Source organism: Fukomys damarensis, unplaced genomic scaffold (genome assembly GCF_012274545.1).
Source record: "Fukomys damarensis isolate Sample0158 unplaced genomic scaffold, DMR_v1.0_HiC HiC_scaffold_20, whole genome shotgun sequence".
NCBI classification, from domain to species: domain Eukaryota; kingdom Metazoa; phylum Chordata; class Mammalia; order Rodentia; family Bathyergidae; genus Fukomys; species Fukomys damarensis.
The window spans coordinates 34217166-34238026 of record NW_022900932.1 but is presented as its reverse complement, the minus strand read 5'-3'; positions in this window follow the sequence as shown (position 1 = coordinate 34238026).

The window sequence follows — 20861 nt, the reverse complement described above, 5'->3', positions numbered from 1 at the left end:
TATATTTGTAACATAAAATAATAAAATAGATTTTATTTGAAACTACTGGTAGAATTTTATATAATATCAAAGCATTATTTTCACATATTTAAAAGACTAGACCAGAAAATATTTCATGTTCTTTCATTTTTCTCCAGAAATGGAAAGTACATCTTTTTAGAATTTATTTTTAATTGACATAAGATGGTGTATATTTATGAGATACAGTGTGATACTTTGATATATGCATATAATGTACAATAGTTAAGACAATAGTTAAGTTGATTATAATTTCTAACTTTCCATTTATTTTTCCTTTGTGCGTGAAGCTTATGAATTCTTCTCTTCTAATTCTTCCTTAAAAATATAATAGGTGATTGTAAACAGCAGCCCACCAACTGTGCCACACAGAACTAGAACTTATTGTGCCTATTTCACGCTATTTTGGTACCCATTACCAAACCCATATGTTACCTGCCCCCTCTTCCACAATCTCCAATAATCACTTTTACTTTCTTGTATGAGAGCAACTTTATTAGTTTCCGTGTAGATTTTGTTTGTTTTGTTTTTTTGGTACCAGGTATCAAACTCTGGACCTTGAATTTGCAAAGCAGACAGCAAAACCACTGAGCTAAATCCCTGGCCCTCGCTCCTATACAGAAGAGGGAACAATTATTGTGTAACTTGCTCTGCCTGGCTAAGGTAATGCCCTCTGGTTCCTCTTATTTTTTCACAAATGACAGGAATTCATATTTTTTATGGCTGAAAATGTTCAAGTCTATATGTGACTATATGTATACATTCATACATATAAACATATATGTATGGTTACTTTATACATTCATCTGTTAATGAATATGTTAGTTGACTCTGTATTTTGGCTATTATGAATAGTGCTGCAATACACACGAGAATGCAGATTTCCCCCTTTCTGACAGTGCTGGAGATTGAACCGAGGGTCTCACATGACAGGCAAGCATCCATCTCTGAAGTTTGCCCCCAGCCTTGGTGTCTCTTTGATATGCTGATTTATGAAGACTTTTATTGTGATGAATTTACAGAACCCCTTTTGCACAATTCTGCCAATTGACCTCACATTCTACACACACATTTTATGGTCCTTTAAGGTATCCTTTAGAGATGTTGAATCTGCAAAGGAGTTATGTGAAATTAGGGCTTAGACATGAAATTGCCAGGATCCTGAACCACTAGCAAATATCCTAGCAACTTAACTCATTTATTTTAATTTTCTTTCCATAAGTTCATAATGTGAAAACTATGGTTTGCATTTAGGCCAAGAAAATCATGTTAAAATATTTAACTTTGATTTTGTCATATTTTTTGCTATATGATGTAATAGTACATGAATTGTGATATTTTGATGAAACTATTCTCTCAATTAGTTTTGGAAAACAAAAGAGAGTTAAAGCTATATTGAAATCACAGTTTCTTAATGCAGGCACCTGGAAAATTGGGACTGACTAATTGTTTCCTGAACAGGGCTGCCCTGCACATTGCAGAATGTTTAGCAGAATTCTGGTTTTCTGCCTACTAGATGCCTATGGCGTTCCTCTCCAGAATACATACAGTGATTAAAAAATGTTCACAGACATGTTGCTCAGAAAGGAAATTAAACCTAGGTAAAGAACTTCTGATCTTAATGTCTACCTCTATACAAACACTCAAGCAGAGTCTAAAGTTATCCCATTAAAAATGGTTTTGTGGGTTTTCTTTTGGTTGTTGTTGGACTAATCATCAAAACCAGCACCTTCTGCATTGCAGGCAGATGCTGTGCCACTGAACTAAATCCCCGGCCCATTAAAAATAAATGATAACATGTTCTCGGTAGCAATTCTCTTAAAAGTATTTTCCCTGAAGTGTTAATTAATAATACATGAACATTAGATATGATACACCGTTATTAATCTACCAAAGATAACAAAGATAATAAAAATATACTTTTTGTTTGCATAAATTGATGGAAATTTTCACAAATGCTTCAGATTTTATTTTCTTTCTCTATATAGTTCAGATTCAATTTTACTTTGATTTTTAAATGAGATATATACAGTGTTTTGATTATATACATCTAGGTATAAAGGCATTTGTTTTCAGGACGATTCAATCAAGGGAAGTACTAATTTATTTAATTATTACTTATTTAGAGAATGAATTTCCATATAAACTACATAATATCCTATACACAAGATAAAAATCTCCTGCAAAATGAGAGCCTTGATAAACATTCACTGAAATTTGGGCTATAAATATTTCAGTATCTTTTTAGTACTAATTTTCTCTCCTTGTGTTCAAGGTAAATTATATATCAGCACCACCAATGTCTCTAGTCTTTGAGACTTTATGGTAAAAATATTCAATTCATCTTTATGATAATTGTTTATAGCCCAGTTACCCTTTACCAGATCTTGTACTTGCTCCTATCTTAAATGGCAACTCTTATTTCTGAAAATCATGTCTTGCTCTGTTCTCACTACTGACCAGCCAAAGCTAGATAATATTGCTCTTTATAAAATTGATATTTCGCATAATGGTTTCACTAAATTACTGCTCCATGTTTTAACAGATAGAACAAACCATTTGTGATCTTTGCAGAATCATGCTAGAAATGGTGGCTTCTTTATTACTGATGCATATCATCGATGCTGATTCTTTTTTAAAAATTAGAACAAGCTGGGTGTGTTGGCGCACACCTGTTATCCCAGCACTCGTGAGGCTGAGGCAGGAGGATCGCTGCAAGTTCGACACCAGCCTGGGCTGCATATTGAGTTCCAGGCCAGTCTCAACTACGAAGTGAGACTCTGTTTCAATAAATAAATAGATAGATAGATAGATAGATAGATAGATAGATAGATAGATAGATATCAGAACAAATGTTATTGTAGTAGATCATGATCACTTTTATCATGGGGAGTTTGTAAATGTACATGACATTTCTCTATTCCTTTTTTGAACACTTCCCCTCCTCTACTTCCCTTTCCCTGCACTTCACACACACACACACACACACACACACAATTTATATATATTATATATATATACATTTATATATATATGATTTATACATATGTTTTAGTACATGATGATCACACCTTTCAAAGGGACCTGCTGCATGCACACAGCCCCTCACAGTTCCTCTCCTCTACTTTTTATTAGATTCCTCCCACAATCTCTGACTTTTGGTTCCCTTCCCATAAACTGTAGACCCACCTCTCTATTTCCTACTGTTTGTTTCTCAATTTGAGCTTTATCTTTATATTGAGGTTCTTATATAAGAGAGAGATCATGCTAGATCTAAACCTGTATGTATGATTTACTGCTGATTCTTTAGTCAGGCTGTGGCCCGGCAGGGTTTGAAAAGAGACCATAAGAAAATACTTCCTAGCTAGAGGATTGATACTGTTGTGCTTCTGTATTTGTTACCTAAGACTAGTGGGTAATAACTAGGCTTCACATGCCAAAGACCCACATGTTTTCATACAGAGTTGACACTCGCTTGTCATGTATAAACCAGTCAACGGGATTTTGTCAATTTCTTTTTCTTGTTTCTATTTCACTGCATTAAAAATGAGCTTTTTAACTCAATTCAGTGATCAGGATACACATCTAATGTAGACTCCTGTTGAACATAGGCAGCAGCAAAAATTAAATTATATGCAAAGATGTTGCTGCATTAAATGATAATTTAGGCACATGCAGAGCATAAAGCAAAAGTCAAGTAATGCCTTGATAGTGCATTTCGTCAAACTTTAGCAAAAAGCGGCACAAAATTAACTGAAATCACCTCATTTTGGCGAGCAAAGTGACAAAAGCAATCTTATCATTGTTGGGCTTTTTTTTTGGTTTTTTTGTTTTTTGAGACAGGGTCTCACTACGTAGTTGAGACTGACCTGGAACTCACTATGTAGCCCAGGCTGGTCTCGAACTCACAGCGATCCTCCTAACTCAGCCTCCCTAGTGTTGGGATTACAGGCGAGTGCCACCAAGCCCTTATCATTCTTTATATTAGAAGTTGATGAGGCTTAAAGAGATGTGTTGACATATACAATATTACACAGTATTCAGCAGCCCCTGAAATGTACTCTAGCTCTTGAATGTCTTGTTCCAGTGATCTCTTTACATACCAATGTTGAAACTGTGGATAATAGTGCTGACCTTTTGTATACGAAACTTAGAATACAAGACAGAGTTTAAATTTATATATATATATATATGACTACTTTCTAGTAAAAAGTTTTATTTTAAAATAATATCTCATTTTTTCAATTATAAAATTAATAAAGGACAAGTTTAACCAGAATCACAGTGACACTTTGCCTTATAATCTATTTCCTATGAAATTAAAATTAATCTTTCTATTAGAAAGTATACACAAGCCATTTCAAAAAAGGTGCACTTGTTGCACAGTGTTGCAAGCCATCCTATTTCTAGGTTGTCATTCTTTTATTTTCATGACCTCAAGAAATCAGTGAGAAACAGAAAGCCAAAAGCCAAAAGAGACATAACTGTAGACCTGTGCACCATCTATTTTTCACAAAAGTCACTCCTACCAATTTAACTTAAAATTCATTGTAGAGAATTGTATCAATAATTTTTGATTACTAGTAACGTGGGAAATGCAGTTCACTGATTAACACTGGGGATCCCCTGTAAAGGTCAGAATTCTTAAATGACAAGAAGCAATACAGTCCAGATTGTAACAGCATATTTTCATTTACTGACATATTTTAAAATTATTATTACTATAGTATTTTCCACTGTTATGGGCTGAGCTGTGTTCCCTTAAAATGTATATATTAAAACTTTGTATTCTGCAACCTTAGAATATGATTGTATTTACTAAGTGAGTCTTTAAAGAATTAGGCCAGAGATTTAGCTCAGTGGCACTGCACCTTCCTGGCAAGTGCAGTGCCCTGAGTTTGATTCCCAGTACCGAAAAATAAATAAATTAATAAAGAAAAATAAAGAAAAAAAGCCAAGAATTAAATAAAATGAAATTGTGAGGGAGGCTCCTAAGTGCAATAGAACCTTTGTCCTGATAAGAAGAGATTAGGACACTGGTAGAGACAGAGGAAAGTTGATGTGTGAAGAAAGAGAAACTGGTGGTCTTCAGATCATGGTTACTGGCTATCAATCCTGGCCACGCTTTGATCTTAACATTTAAATCTCTAGAATCATGAAAAATACATTTCTGTTGTTTAACTCAGCCAGGCTGTGATACTTTATTATGCCAGACTTATCAAAGTAACACATGTATTAAAACAAAATCCATCCTCAATAACTGTATAATTTAAATGACACTCTGCTGTAATCCTATTGCCATAAAAATGCTTTACATATAAATCCTGGAGTTTGTGTACTGTGTACATTGTAATTTTAAAAGTAGTAATTGACTCATACCAGGTAAATGTCAGCTGCTTGACTGGTATTTTATTATTGAATTATGTTTAATAGCTTTAATTGAAAACATATATTGAATATTAAATATATCTAATCTCTCATGCATGTGGTTTTATGTTAATTTCAGGTTTATTTAAAACAATCTGGCTGTATTTTTTTGCTTCTGTTATACTGAAATGAAGATGATGCAATGAGTAGTTCTTTAGGAGATTTACTAAGTATTTTTGTAACTTTTTGTGAGTCTATAAATGTTATTAAAGATAAATTCTTAGAAGTATAGTTATTGGGTCAAATAATTAGATCCCAGAGTAAATGAAAAGTCCTACCTTCACTTTCAACAACAACTTTGAAATATTTTGAGATATTTAATCATTAATATTCCAGTGAGGAGGGAGATGTGACATTTAATCATTGCTCTACCCTGGAGCAATTTGATTATTAGTGAGTTTTTCAGAGAAAACTACTTTAATTCTAGGAGATTTTGTGGAAGTCTCTTACATAATAAGATGTTTATAACCCCACTATATTATTCATGTGAGGGTATTTAATGCTTATACTTACCCCGAAACTTTAAAAATTGGTATTATATCTTCTGATATGAATAAAAGCAAAACAGTATGAAATTTCCAATTTGTAATAATATTTGACAGATTGGTGAATTTATGAAACTATATTAATGAAGGGTAACCATAAAAATATTTATTAAAGGTCATTTTACAACTACTGCAACTATTTTAAATCTGAGTAACAATAATTCATATTTTCCCAGCAAAGCAAACAATGTAACTCAATGGATTGATAAATAAATGCAACCAAAATGAGTTATTGCACTACACAAACACAAAGAGTTTTTAGAATCATCAATGATGGCCTGGTTAGTATTTCAAGAATGAATTCTGAATTTTTCAGTAATATTGGCTAAAAGTTCTCTCTTCTGCTTATAGGTCTCAAAATAATAATTTATTGTAAAAAGTGTTAGGAGAAAGCCATTAATTTCTCTTTAACACAATCCCTTCTTTCAATCATAGCCAACAATTTCTGCTTAACCCTTTCACAGGGGTGTGTATAGTATATACAAATGTCTTCAGCATTAGTGTTTAAATTAAAGATACAATTCCAGTTGCAAATATCATTAAAGACTAAGCACTAAGTTTGTGCATACCTGTAGCAAATACCATGGTTTTAATAGAATCATGATACCTTATAACATTTCACATCTAATCTCCTTTTCTTAATATAAGCACAAGGATTCTATCAATTTTACTTTGACATAAAAGAACTAAGACATGAAATTACAAAAGATACAAAAATAATTTTTGTAATTCTTTACATAACCAAAAAGTTTTAAATATGTGCCTAGGCTGATACATGACAGAATTTCAAAAATCGTAAGCAATAGTGAATGAAACATTTCATCCTTTTAAAATTTATTAATGTATTATTAACCAAGCAAAAGTATTTTAGACTTAAAATTTAAGTTTTACAACAATTAATGATGTTACAATAATCATTAAAACATGCTTATTTTATTATGAAGATGGATGTTTTTATTTTTGTATCAGCTAAAGTATTGGTTAACAATTTCGAAGGACATGATATCAGACAAACACATTAAATTCATAATGGTTTCCCAGGAAAGAACATTGACTATGAAAACAATGACAGCAGTGAAGTTGATAAAAACACTTTAACACATCCAGCTGTAACATTACAGAGTTTAAATAGCTTATAATCCGTTGCTAAGAATAACTGCTGATGGGAAAAAGTGAAAAAGATATATTTGTGCAGACTCAATGTGCTGATAACATTGATTTGCGTTCAATAGAGTCAGACTGGGCCGTGAGAGTCAGGTTGAGTGGATTAAGTAAGGAACATTATTCTCGTAAGTGGGACAGCTACATCCTGAAGTAAACAATGACAGTCACATTCTCCAGTTAATGTCAGAACACGAGTTCTTGATTACTCTTCAGATAAAATTATTTCAGATTACCTTCGAAAGTTAAAATAGAAGGATAGTAAGAGTTTATTTTATAAACAGTGATACTGGACCACACTGTGATCGACAAAAATAGTATTTTGTTCAAAGAAAGTCTTCCAGACTGAAATGTAATATATAGGAGGTTTACACATTAAGACATCTTAAAAAGTGATTTTCTTCATATACTGACGCACTGTTTGTCTTAGGATAGTTTTGTATTTGAAAGTGTGTGTGAGTGTGTGTGTGGAGTGTACACACACTACATATTTCTATGTTACTGAAGACGTTGTCATTTACAAATAATTATTTTGTTTCAGACTCTTACACCCACTCACACTCTGACAAATATGTGAGATATATATCTTTTTCCCAATTCAATAGTAAGAGTAAAACACAGAGGCTTAGAGACATTGATCTGGCAATCTGATTAAAAATAGCAGCCACTTGTCATACTTGAAAATCATGTTTCAATATAACATGAAAATATTTAATGACTTGCTGCAAATCAGAAAGCATATGATTGAGAATTCATACTTTGTGTTTTCTATATACTAAGTCAGGTATAAATGATATGGGGAAATTTATGATGCAATAAACTATTTGTTATAGTTGTGTAAGAATAACAAGGCAGATAGACATATTTACTCAAGAGCATCTCCATTAATAACTTGAAACCAAAATACACTTTAAAAAATAAATTTTATATATGTTCATATAATATACACAGTGTTTTAATGGAGCCACTTTTTTTTTCTTTTCTAAGCCAGTTTATCCATCTGTAGAAAAACTTCCCTGAATAGAATAAATCTGGGTTCTGTGCTTGAGAAAATTCACTCAATTGGAGGGAAAAAATCATTAATGTTATCTACTTCTCAAGGCTGTCACAATTTCACCAACCACTTATTGGAGGAATGAAGGCTTCTATAAAGTTTCACCATCCATCCATCACTTCTCACAGAATGGATTGATTAAAGTTTGGGCAGTGTGAAATTGCTATACATTCATCTGTGTATGAATTTATGTTTGAAGAATGAAAAAATAAGGAGGCTTATTATAGAATATGAGCTAGTTAACATGATTATTTTTTTGCAGCAGAGACCATTTTAGCCATAGAAATAGACATTAAAAAACTTGGTGTCTTAAATGTGTAGTCTTACATGTATCAGAAGAACTCTAAAAATATTTGCCAAATATAATGATGAATATAAAAATAATTTAGGCAAAATCAAAAAGAAGAAAAATGCTGTTGAAAAAGGGCCAGTAGTTTGAGAGACAAGCAAAACATCTGAAGCAACAGAAATTGCCTTAAATTGCTCCCAGTATTTATTCTATGAAATCTTGGTGATATAACAAATCTTTCAATAACTACTGTATTTCTTGAGTCATGATGCAGTGTCACAAAATTCATCCCAGACAGAGGAAAAATGTATCAGGATTTAGAATACAAGCATTGTCTTGCTCTATAAGGATTGATGCTAGTAAATGTATGAAATATGTAGTGTTGAAAATAAATAAACAAGAAATCAGAACATACTTATAATGCACACACAGAGTCCCCAGCATGGGTACTGTGGAGTTCCTCTCCATATGGAAGATCAGAACTTCATTTAGACTGCTATGGTAGAAATACAAAGTTCTGACAAAAACCCAGCACATCTAAGCAAATCCATCACACTTATTAGATTGACAACTTTGAAAAAAAAATCTATGTATATTTTAGAAGTTAAGTTTTAATTTTCCCCTTTATATTTATTAAAGGACTACAATTTCCTCTCCACTGACCTTCTCTATACCCACATTAAGTTTCTGACCACAATCTCTATTTATTTCATGTATGTAGGAAGAAGGCTAATTGGTAAAACTAAGCTAAGCAGACTGCTTCCTGGCGATAGGAAACCCAAATCAACTTGATGTAGTGCGTGTGCTCTGGAAGAACATGCAGAGTCAAATGGATCATGCCTGAGCATAATTTACACCAAAAGCTAAATTTTCTTTAGGACAAACTTAAATGTCTTAAATATGTTTCCTAATATTTCATAGAAATCTACACATTTGAAATAAAAAAGTACTCAAAGGAAATTGACCTATACACTTAATACAGATAAAATATTGCCTTAATATAAATAATATGACAAATGTTACAAAAATGTTATCAAATTAATATGTGTAGAAGTTATAACAGAGAAAAGCATTATTGCTATATCTTTTATTTCAAATTGAGTGAATAAAATATTGTAAATAGATATATGATATGACTGATTCTATAAGAAGATATATGTTATATCAAATATAGCAAAATATATTCAACAATCAAGGTTCAAATTAAGAAAAGACAAACAGCCAGGTGTGTGTCTCATGCCTATAATCTCAGCCCTCAGAAAGTTGAGTCAGGATGATTGACTCAAATTCAAGGCCAGCCTAGTAAATTGAAGGCCAGCTTGAACTACATAGTGAGATGCTGTCTCAAAAATACAAAAATAAACAAAAGGAACCAAAATTGTCAAACTAATACAAATGTAAACTATAATACTGTCTGTTTACTAGAATAAAATGAAATGTTTATATTCATATGTTATTGTTGGTAGTGTAGTTCACAACATTTTTGGTGAACATGTTGGATTATGCTGAAATAATTGGAGAAAGTGTTATTCTTTTTGACTACTCAGTTGTAGATCTGAAACTTTATTTTGAGGAGGAAATTCTAAAACAGAGAAAAATTCATGCAAAAACTTTGGGTATATTATTTATAATGAAGAAATTTCAAATGCCAATTGACAAGAGAATAGCATATTAACAGCCTGGATTTTTTTGTACATTTTCAAATATTACATTTGTAGATAAGGCAGCCAATTAATTCCTTCAGTTTTCTCATCAGTCAGCAGCATGTAAACTACTTCTTCCACTACCTATTGAAGTCTTTGAAGAGACTGCCAAGGTTGAATTGCAAAAAACAACAGATTACAAACATTTCAAACTAATTTTCCATTTCATTCACACACCTGTTCCCGAATTTCTCTGATATCAAAAGTCTTTCTACCTTCCTCTGATCTCCTTCCTCTGACTCTTCCCTACTCTGTTTTTCTGCTCTTAGGCAACACAATTACAACTCTAGTCATGTAAACTTTCATAGGATGCTGGGATAGTTTCTTTTCAAGTCAGGAAGAGTAATACATTGAGCAAATATCTATCTTTCATGTTAAAATACTTTTAAAATCCTGAAAACTACCACTATGATGATAATCAGTCCACAAATGATCTTGGAAAAATTGGCCACTTGTACAAATGCAAAATTAACTAATCTCTTGATAACAGATAAGAACAAACAAATCTATAAAAATAAAGGGAATAGTTTTTTAAAATATAAGCGACTACAGATTCTTAAATTCTCTCTTTTTTTGTGTGTGGTACCAGGGATCGAACTCAGGTCCTTGCACTTGCGAGGCAGGCCACCAAACTGCTGAGCTAAATCCCTGGCTCTTAGATTCTTAAATTCTTAGACATGAAGTTGACAATGGAGGATATTTAAAAATAGTAAATTACTAAATTTTAGGATAATTCTGAAGGCAAATATGAGACTGACTGACAAATATGAGACTGCCAATATCATAACGTTTTAATGTGCTACCTACATACAGGATTCTTACAGATTAAAGAGAATCCCAACTCCCTCTTCACAGGAGCAGATGAGTCTTAGAAATGGAAATCACTTAAACACATAAAAATTGTTCATTCTTCTGAATCAAAAAACAGATGATCATGTTGCCAGGTTTAGTAAATTAAATTGCCAGATATCTCTACTGGATAATACTATAAGCCATTGAAACAATGGATTTTTAAAGTAATGATTAATAGCTATATATCAAAAAAATGTCTAATTATGGGAAAGTTTCAAGATGGAAGGCTGAGGGCTATTGACAGGTAGCAACCAATTGTTCACATATATTCTATGTTTAGAGTTGTATCTCTGTTATAAAATGTCTGTCAGTCATTTTTATTGTCATTTGTGCTTATCATGTATATCAAAGTTAATAATTACTTCTATTACACAATTTACTCCCTTTTAAATCTTCACATTATTTAAACAACTTGTCATATATATGTAATTATATATATATATATATACATATATAAAATATATATAATGTGTATATATATTCACAACATATTTGACTTGGTATATTAAATTGCTATCACAATTGATAAGTATTTCATTGCAAATAAAAAAAATGATGTGATCATAAAAATACCATTATATATTTCTCTGTCAGGCATTATCACATTGAGAGCTAGTATCTCCCTCTGCCACTCTGGCACTTTCACACAGGTGCTATCTGGATCCCCACTACAGAGGCATCCAGGGCCATGAAGGCCATTGTTCTGAACTCCAGAAAATAGAGCAGAAGTGAACAACACAGAGAGCCTTTCTGAGGCTTCTCAATGAAAATTGAAGCCCACTGGTAGAGTGAAGAAAATATCTGCAATAAAGATACACTGGATAATACCACCATGTTGGTAAGTTAGTGGGATCAGCATCTCACATCAGAACCCAGACTTGCATCAGGGGAAGGGTACCTGGAGCCTGCAGTAGAACTTTGCAGAGTTCAATCCTGAAGGAGGCCAAGGAGCTCAACTAGGGTGTTGCTGCCAGAAATCAGCCTGAATCTCAGTAGACTATGGCTGACTTTTTGAGACTAATTGACTTAGATTTGCATACTTGCTGCCCAAGCTGTCTATCATGACAGCAGACATACCCTGAAGGAGGCCCCCTTTCTTTTCTTTTCTTTTTAATTTTTTTTTCTCTTTTCTTTTTCTCTCCCTCTCCATTCTTATTTTTTTATTTTTCTCCCTTTTTGTTCCTGTTCCTAACATATTTCAGATTTTTCTGTTTCTTTCTTACACTTGATTGCCATTTTTATAGGAAAGTGAATACAGAATGCTGTTTCTAGCTTCCTCATTGCTATTAGTTTGTTCTATTCTCATCTTTGTTCCTCCATCTGTTTTTTTCCTTTTGTTTTCAACAGTTTCCCAAAGTTTGTGTGATCTTTGTGTCCTCTGCCTCACTTCTAACCTTTCCCTCTCCTTCTGTCTCTCTATCCCTCCCTCTCCAACTCCTTACAAGTCCTCATTCTGAAAGTAAATTTATTATATTGAAGGGTTTATTTACTACAAACATATTTTGGGCTGGTCCTTGATTTCAATCTAGTTCATGCACTTAGGGTGACAAATTAATAACTACCACAAATTGGCAATTTCTAAGCTGTGTTTGATGCTATTGTTGATGCTGATTGCATCACATAGGTAAAGGTGTCATGAATGATCAGCTATCCTCCCTGGTATAATGAATAATGAGATTCCCTAAAAGTCATTAGTGACTCAAAACCTAAAGACGAGTCTTTATGCCTGAAGACACTTCTGAAAAACAGTCATTCCATAAGAATTCTAAATAAAAGCAATAAAGATACTCACAATAAGCAATACTGAAGTATCAAAATAGAAATTAAACAAAAAACAGCAAAAATCGAAATGAGAAAACATCTAAGCAAGAGACAAACCCAAACTTACAGCTCACCAAAGGCAAATTCTTGGGGCAATGAGATGGGGAAAACGTCTGATAATCTACCACAAGGACACCCTGGACCAATAGCACAGGAAGTAACAAAACAGATAAAGGAGGCATTAGAAAAATTCAAAACAGAAATAATTTTACAGATAACTATAAATAAAGACAGTAAGCAGAAGGAAAGACATGATGAGAGACTCTAGAACAGAAACAGAAAAAAAACCTAGATGAGCTCAGGACCACAATGGAAGCCATGAATGCATAGAGAGAAATAGAAACCATAAACACCCAACATAGGAAAGACATGTAATCCATGAAACAGATTCAAACAGATAACCAGGACATTAAAAAGTCAATTGAAAATATTCACAGCAGAATGAGCCAATATACACACATAATATCAGAAATAGAAAACAGGATTGCAGTTAGTGGCCATGAAAAGAGATATTTCTTAAAAATAGCAAGCGGGCATGAGAAATCAATCCAGCAGCTGCTAGATGATGCAAAGAAGAATAACATAAGACTGATCACATTCAATGAAGAGACAGGACATGGTGCAAATTACATAAAAAACTGTTCATAGATGTAATGGCAGAAAACTTCCCAAGCAGAATTAAAAAATGACATACACATAAGTGAAGAATTTAGGAGTTCAACTGATTAAAAAAAAAAAACAACTATACCTAGACATATAATATTCAAGATCCCAGAAATCCAAAAGAAGAACAAAATACTACAAACAGAAAAAAGAAAAAAAGTAACATACAAAGGAAAGCCCATCAGAATCAAAGCAGACTTTTCAACACAAACCCTTAAGTCAAGCAGAGACTGGAGTGAAGTATTTCAAGTCCCAAAATAAAACAAACACCAACCTAGATTGATGTATCCTGCAAAACTACTACTCAAAATCAATAGGGAAATAAGATACTTCCACAACAAAGAACACCCAACAAACTTCACGAATACCAAACTAGTGATCCAAACAATTCTAAACAATATCCTAGAAAAATATGGGGGCCACAAATTCATGAGGCCCAACAGAGTGAAACTATCAGGAAAGGCAAGAAATTAAAGCGAATGGGGGGGGGTAAAAAATAAAAGAGCCAGCAACAGGTAAATATCATGACATGGATAAGTCAACACATATCAGTTATAACAATCAATGTTAATGCCCTCAATTCACAACAAAATAAATAGACTGGCAGAATAGTTTTAAAAGCAAAACCAAAAAAATATGTTGTATATAAGAAACACATTTAATTCAAAGAGAAATTCATAGACTGAAAGTAAAAGGATGCAAAAAAATTGTCTATGAGAAAGGAATGTGGAAAAAAGCAAGAATACCTATCTTATTTGCAAACAAATTAGATTTCAAATGAAAACTAATTAAGAGAGACAAAGGTCACTACATCCATGTAAAGGGAACAATCCAAGAGGGAGAAATGACAATCATAAATATATATGCAACAGTTACAAGCACATCCAAGTATATAAAACAAATATTAATGGACATGAAAAGTCAAATGAGCACCAATACAACTGTAGTGGGGAACCTCAATATGTAACTATCACAAATAGACAAGTCATCTAGACAAAAATATCAACAACAAGATACTAGAACTGAAACAAGCTTTTGAACAAATGGACTTAATAGACATCTACAGAGTGTTCCACCCCACAAAATCAGAATATGCATTCTTTTCTGCTGTATGTGGGTCATTCTCCAAAAAAAATCACATACTAGCTCATAGAACAAGTTTAAGTAAATGAAAATGAATGGAAGTTATCCCCTGTCTATTATCAGACACTAGTGTGATTAAAATGGAAATCAACAGTATAAGAAACCATAAGAAATTAAAAAACACATGGAAACTGAATAACACTCCCCTAAAGAACCAATGTGTCACAAAGGAAATTAAAGAAGAAATTAGACAGCTTCTACAATTAAATGATAATGCCAATAAAACATACAGGAATCTATGGGACATAATGAAAGCAGTATTATGAGGGAAATTCATAGCAGTGAATGCCCATACTAGAAAAACAGAGAGCACTCAAATAAACTATCTAATGCTAAACCTGAAGTTCCTGGAAGAGGGAGAGTAAGACAAGCACAAAGCTCAGACAAGGGAGGAAATTATAAAGATAAGAGCAGAAAAAAATGCATTGGGGGCCAAGGAAATGGTGTAAAAAGTCAGTGAAGCAGAGTTGGTTCTTTTAGAGAATAAATAAAATCAATAAACCTTTAACCAGCCTTATCAAAAAAGGAAAGAAAAGGCTCAAATCCTCAAAATTAGTAATGAAAATTGGAAATCACAACTTAGCCAGCAGAAATCCAGAGGATTATTAATATTACTTTGAGAACCTGTACTCATATAAACTGGACATATTTCTAGATACATATGTATTACCAAAGTTGAACAAAGAAGATATAAATATTCTAAACACTTTAATTTAATTCCAATCAGTGAAATTAAAAACATAAAGCTTTATGAACAAAGAATGTCAGGTTCTGATGGCTTCACAGCTGTATTCTACAAGAAATTTAGGGAAGCGTACTGCCTCTATGTCTCAAACTCTTTAATGAAACTGAAAGGGAAGCAATACTCCCAAATTCATTCCCGAAAGCAAGCATTGCCTTAATGCCAAAAGCAGAGAAAGACCCAACCAAAAAAGAAAACTATAGGCCAATCTCATGAATAAAAATAAATACAAAAATCCTTAGCAAGACATTGGCAAACAGAATACAGAGAATCAATCATCAAGACCACACACCTAACTGAGCTGGATTTATCCCAGGGATTTAAGGATGGTTCAACATACATAAATCAATAAATGTAATACATTATATTAAGAGTGTTAAGGACAATAACCACATGATCATCTATATAAATACAGAAAAAGCTTTTGACAAAATCCAATGTGCACTCATGATAAAAACACTATAGAATATTGGAATATACTGTCTTTATCTCAAATGGATGAAGTCCATCTATGAAAAACCAATGACCAACATCATACTAAATGGTGAAACACTGAAATATTTCATACTAAAATCAGGAACAAAACAGGGATGTCCCCTATCACCATTCCTCGAAACATTAGCCACAGCAATTAGACAAGAGAAAGAAATAAAGGAATAAAGATAGGAAAGGAAGAACATAAACTGTTGTTATTTGCTGATGACATGAGACTCTACATAGAAAACTCTGTCAAAAGAAGTCTAAACTTCATTGTCATATTAGTAGAGTAGCTGGATACAAGGTCAACACTCAGAAATCAATGGCCTTTTAGCTGGGTGTGGTGGTGCTTGCCTGTAATCCCAGCACTTGGGAGCCTGAGTCAGGAGGATCGCTACGAATTCAAGACCAGCCTGGGCTACATATGGATATATGTGTGTGCGTGTGTGTGTGTGTGTGTGTGTGTGTGTGTGCATATATATATATGTGTGTGTGTGTGTGTGTGTGTGTGTATACACACACACACACACACACACACACATATATATATATGCACACACACACACACACACACACACACACACGCACACACATATTTCACAATAGCATCCCAAAAAGTGAAATACCAAGGAATCAATCCAACAGAGGAAATAAAAGACCTCTACATAGAAAAACTACAGCATTCTGAAACCAAATCAAAGAGGATATCAGAAAATGGAAAGACATCCCCTGTTCCTGGGTAGGAAGAACCAATATAGTAAAAATGACCATATTTCTAAAATTGCTGTATAGATTCAGTGGAATCCCAACTGAAATCCCAAAAATATATTTCACAGAACTAGAGAACACAATCCAAAAATTCATTTGGAGCTAGAATGGATCTAGAATTGGAAAAACAGTTTTAAGCAACAAAGACTTGTCAGGGGATTTCACAATATCCAATTTAAAATTATACTACAAGGCCACTCTAATAAAAACAGCATGGTCCTGGCAAAGAAAAAGACCCAAGGAGCAGTGGAATAGATTAGAAGATGCAAAACAATTTAAAAAATACTCAGCTACCTCATCCTTGACAAAGGAGCCAAACAGCCTACCAGGGTCAAGATAGCCTCTTTAAGAAATGGTTCCTTTCTCCCCACAACCCCGCCAACATTTGTTATTGTTTGATTTCTTGAAAGCAGCCATTCTTTTTGGGGTAAGGTGGAACCTCAGTGCTGTTTTCATCTGAATCTCTCAAATGACCAGTGATGTAGAACATTTTCGTATATATTATTTGTTTGAGAAATTTCAGATGCCCATTTCATTTTTGAATCAGGTCTTTGTATTTGGGAGGGTCTGATTTTTTTTTAGTTCTCTATATATTCTAGATAGTAGTCCTTTGATGAATAGATGGTAGAAGTTTTTTCCAACCTTGTAGGTTGTCTCTTAGCGCTGTTGGTGGTTTTTCTTGCACTGCAAAACTTTTTAATACAATGAGATCCCAGTTATTGATTCCTTGTGCAGGTTCTTGTGCTGCTGAGGATTTGTTCATAAAGTCTTCTCCTATGCCAATGTCTTTGAAAGTTTTTATCTAATTTACTTTCCAGTAAGCAGGGCTGTGGGGAGAAAGGAACACTTCTTCATTGTTTGTGGGAGTGAAGACTGGTGCAACCATTGTGGAAATCAACATGCAGAAACCTCAAACAACTAGGATTAGCTATCCCTCTGCTGGATATTTTTCCAGAAGAATTAAAAGAATCATACCACAGTGATATACATGGGTTTTATAGCAGCACAGTTTGTCACAGCTAAAACTTGGAAACAACCCAGACACCCATCAACTGGAGACTGGATAAAGAAGTTGTATTTTTTTTTCTACAAAATGGAGTACTACTCAGCTATAAAGAATGAGAAACTAGAGACATTTATAGCTAAATGGATGCAAATTGAGGCTGTACTCTTAAGTGCAATAAATAGGACATGCTTGTGTAAATACCGAATAGTTTCTCTAGTATGAAAAAGTCAAAGTTTAAATAAGTTCCAAATGGTGCAATTGATAGTGTAAAATAAGAAGAAAATGGCTAAAGGGGAAGTGGGAAGGGGTAGGAGAAAGGAAATAAGGGTAAAAATTTGAAAACAGGAAAAAATGGAAACAAAGTCTTTGTAAATAGGGAAGGCTGAAGCAGGTGAAGGGAAGGCAGGAGTATGCTGAAAAAGTAAGAACCAAGATATATCATGTAAAGGTGTGAGAACTCCATGATAAATGTAACTGTATTGTTTGCTTTAAATGTACAAATAAACTTAATGGGGAAAAACTTAACTTCTTTAAGCCATTTTCCTAAAATGTTAAACTATTTCCAAGGCAAGCCAGAGTAACAGTCCATTTAATTTGTCATTTTCAGGAACACTGGTTTCCAAAATCAAGGATTTTCCAATTAAATTCCATTGTATTTATTCTTTAAAAATTTTCCTAGGAGACTGGTTTCCAGGTCTGGAATTGGGTCCTGAACCAGGCAGTTTAAGTACATTGCAAATATTGGCCGACTATGTGTTCCAAATACACTACAGTCTGTCATCTACTCTGTGTTTTATTTCCTGAGTCTAAAAACACTTGATTAATTCATTTCTTGACTTTGTTCACAGAAAACAGCTAGTGTAAAAAATCTGAATATATCAGTGCAGTAGAATGATTATTTATATATATATGTGTGTGTGTGTGTGTGTGTGTGTAATTATATATACATATATATATATATTGTGCATACATATGTATATATTATGCATATGTGTAAATACACATATAAAACAAATATGTGTGTGTGTGTGTAATTATATATACATATATATATATTGTGCATACATATGTATATATTATGCATATGTGTAAATACACATATAAAACACACTTATGTATAGAATTTATATGTAACATTATGTATATTCCAAAGGTAATGAGGTAAATGTCTTCTTTTAACAGTATAATTATATATATAGATATTTAGATATATCTATATATGTGAAACATTTTGTTTTTGTTTTTTGTTTTTGATACCAGGGTTCAGACTCGGGTCCTTGTGCTTGCAAGGCAGGTGGGGGAACTGCTGAGCTAAATCCCTAGACTGTTTTTGTTTGTTTTTGATACCGGGGATCAATCTTGGGACTTATGACGCAAGGTAGGTGGCAGAAACACTGAGCTAAATCCCTGGCCCTTACATGGAATATTTTTAGTTTGATTATTGAGTTGCTATAACTTCTTAATGAATAAACTAAAAAAAAATTAGATTTATTAAGGTTTAGCTGATTTTTTTTTGTTGTTGTTGTTGTTTTAATGATGCAATAGTAGAGTCTAGATTTGTCCTAATACTACTCTGGGTATATGTACAAAAATCGTCATCGTACCCATAAGAAAAAAGTCAAAGATGACTATTATCAAAATCGTTTTAAGTAAAATATATCTCAATATGTATGATGTTTCTGGTAGCACAGGAAGAAAATTTCTATAATACTCTGTGTTAATTTATAATCCCCTCCAGTTTCATATCTTCTACTCAAACAAAAACCTTTTGATGTTTGAACATTTCATAGGGATAAAAAATATGTAAGTCTAAAAGAAATAGCACAGAAAGGGGCACACACCTGTAATCCCCACACTATGGAAACTCAAGCAGGAGGATAACAAGTTCAAGCTCAGCCTGAGCAATTTAGAAATTTAGTAAGTTACTTTCTCAAAATACAAAAATGAAAACACTGGGAACATAGCTCAGTGCAAACATCTTTGGTTCAATCCCCTGTACCATCAACACTTCCCTCTGAACTTTGACTTTCTGATTCTGCAGCCAAATCTTTCAACGGATTTTATTGCACAGTCCAGATTAGTGTCCTATTTCCTTAAAGACATATACTCCAGTGGTGGACAAAGAGGCTTCTCAAAGTCTTGATTCAAGCTTGGTATACATAGTCCATCTTTCTTAATTTCTCCTGCCCAGTAGTATATATATTATATATTATAAAATATATTTAAGATAAATATAATAAAACAAAAACGCAAGGAAGAACATATAATATGAAAAATCTAATACATAAACTATAAAAGCAAAGAATATAACATATTTATCTAAAGGAGTAGTGTGCAAGAATAAAGAATAACTGTATTAAAATATATATTTAATGATGTAAGATATTATAGCAAAAAGGAAAAGCATATGTCCACTTATAAAGTAGTAACTCAATTGAGTAAATATTAGAGAAGGAAAATTTTTTCATTGCTTGGATTTCTCTTATTTGAAAGTAAATGCTGGAGAAAGATATAAAATTGATTGCTTTTAATAACTACTCAATGCTAACTACATATAGTTTTAAGAAAGTACATTTTCAATTACTGTCCAGGCTCACCTTTTTCCTTTCAAAATTCCTTTTGCTACCTGACTTCATCTGTGTTGCAAACTAGAATTCATGACAACAATGATAAAGACTTAAGGGACTTCACTCTCTGAGGTCTGAAGAACACACAGGACCCCGATTTCCTTTATAAATGAAATGAAGTCATTGTTATCTGATTTAATGTCAGCCCACACTCAGGATGCCATGCAGGCCATGAAAGCATTGCCTATGACCCAGACGCCTAATAGACATCAGTTTAGCCAACATATTTGTACATTTCCTCATATGCCTTAATTACTCCATTTGTTCTGTTTCATTACCAAAATGATTCCAAGCAAAAGCTTATATTAGTTTTATTTTATTTTTTCTTTTTATTAAGTTTATTGGTACAATCTAGGTATAAAATACAGTTACGTTCATCATTGGGATCTTGTACCTTTACATAATAGGTCTTGATTCTCATTTTGACCCTTGTCCCTGCCCTCCCTTCAACCCCTCCTCCCCTCCCCATTTAAAAACACTGTATTTCCATTTTTTCACTTTCTCATATTTTTTTCCTCTCCCTTATTACCTTTCCCCCACCCTTCCCACTTTCCCTACTCCCTAC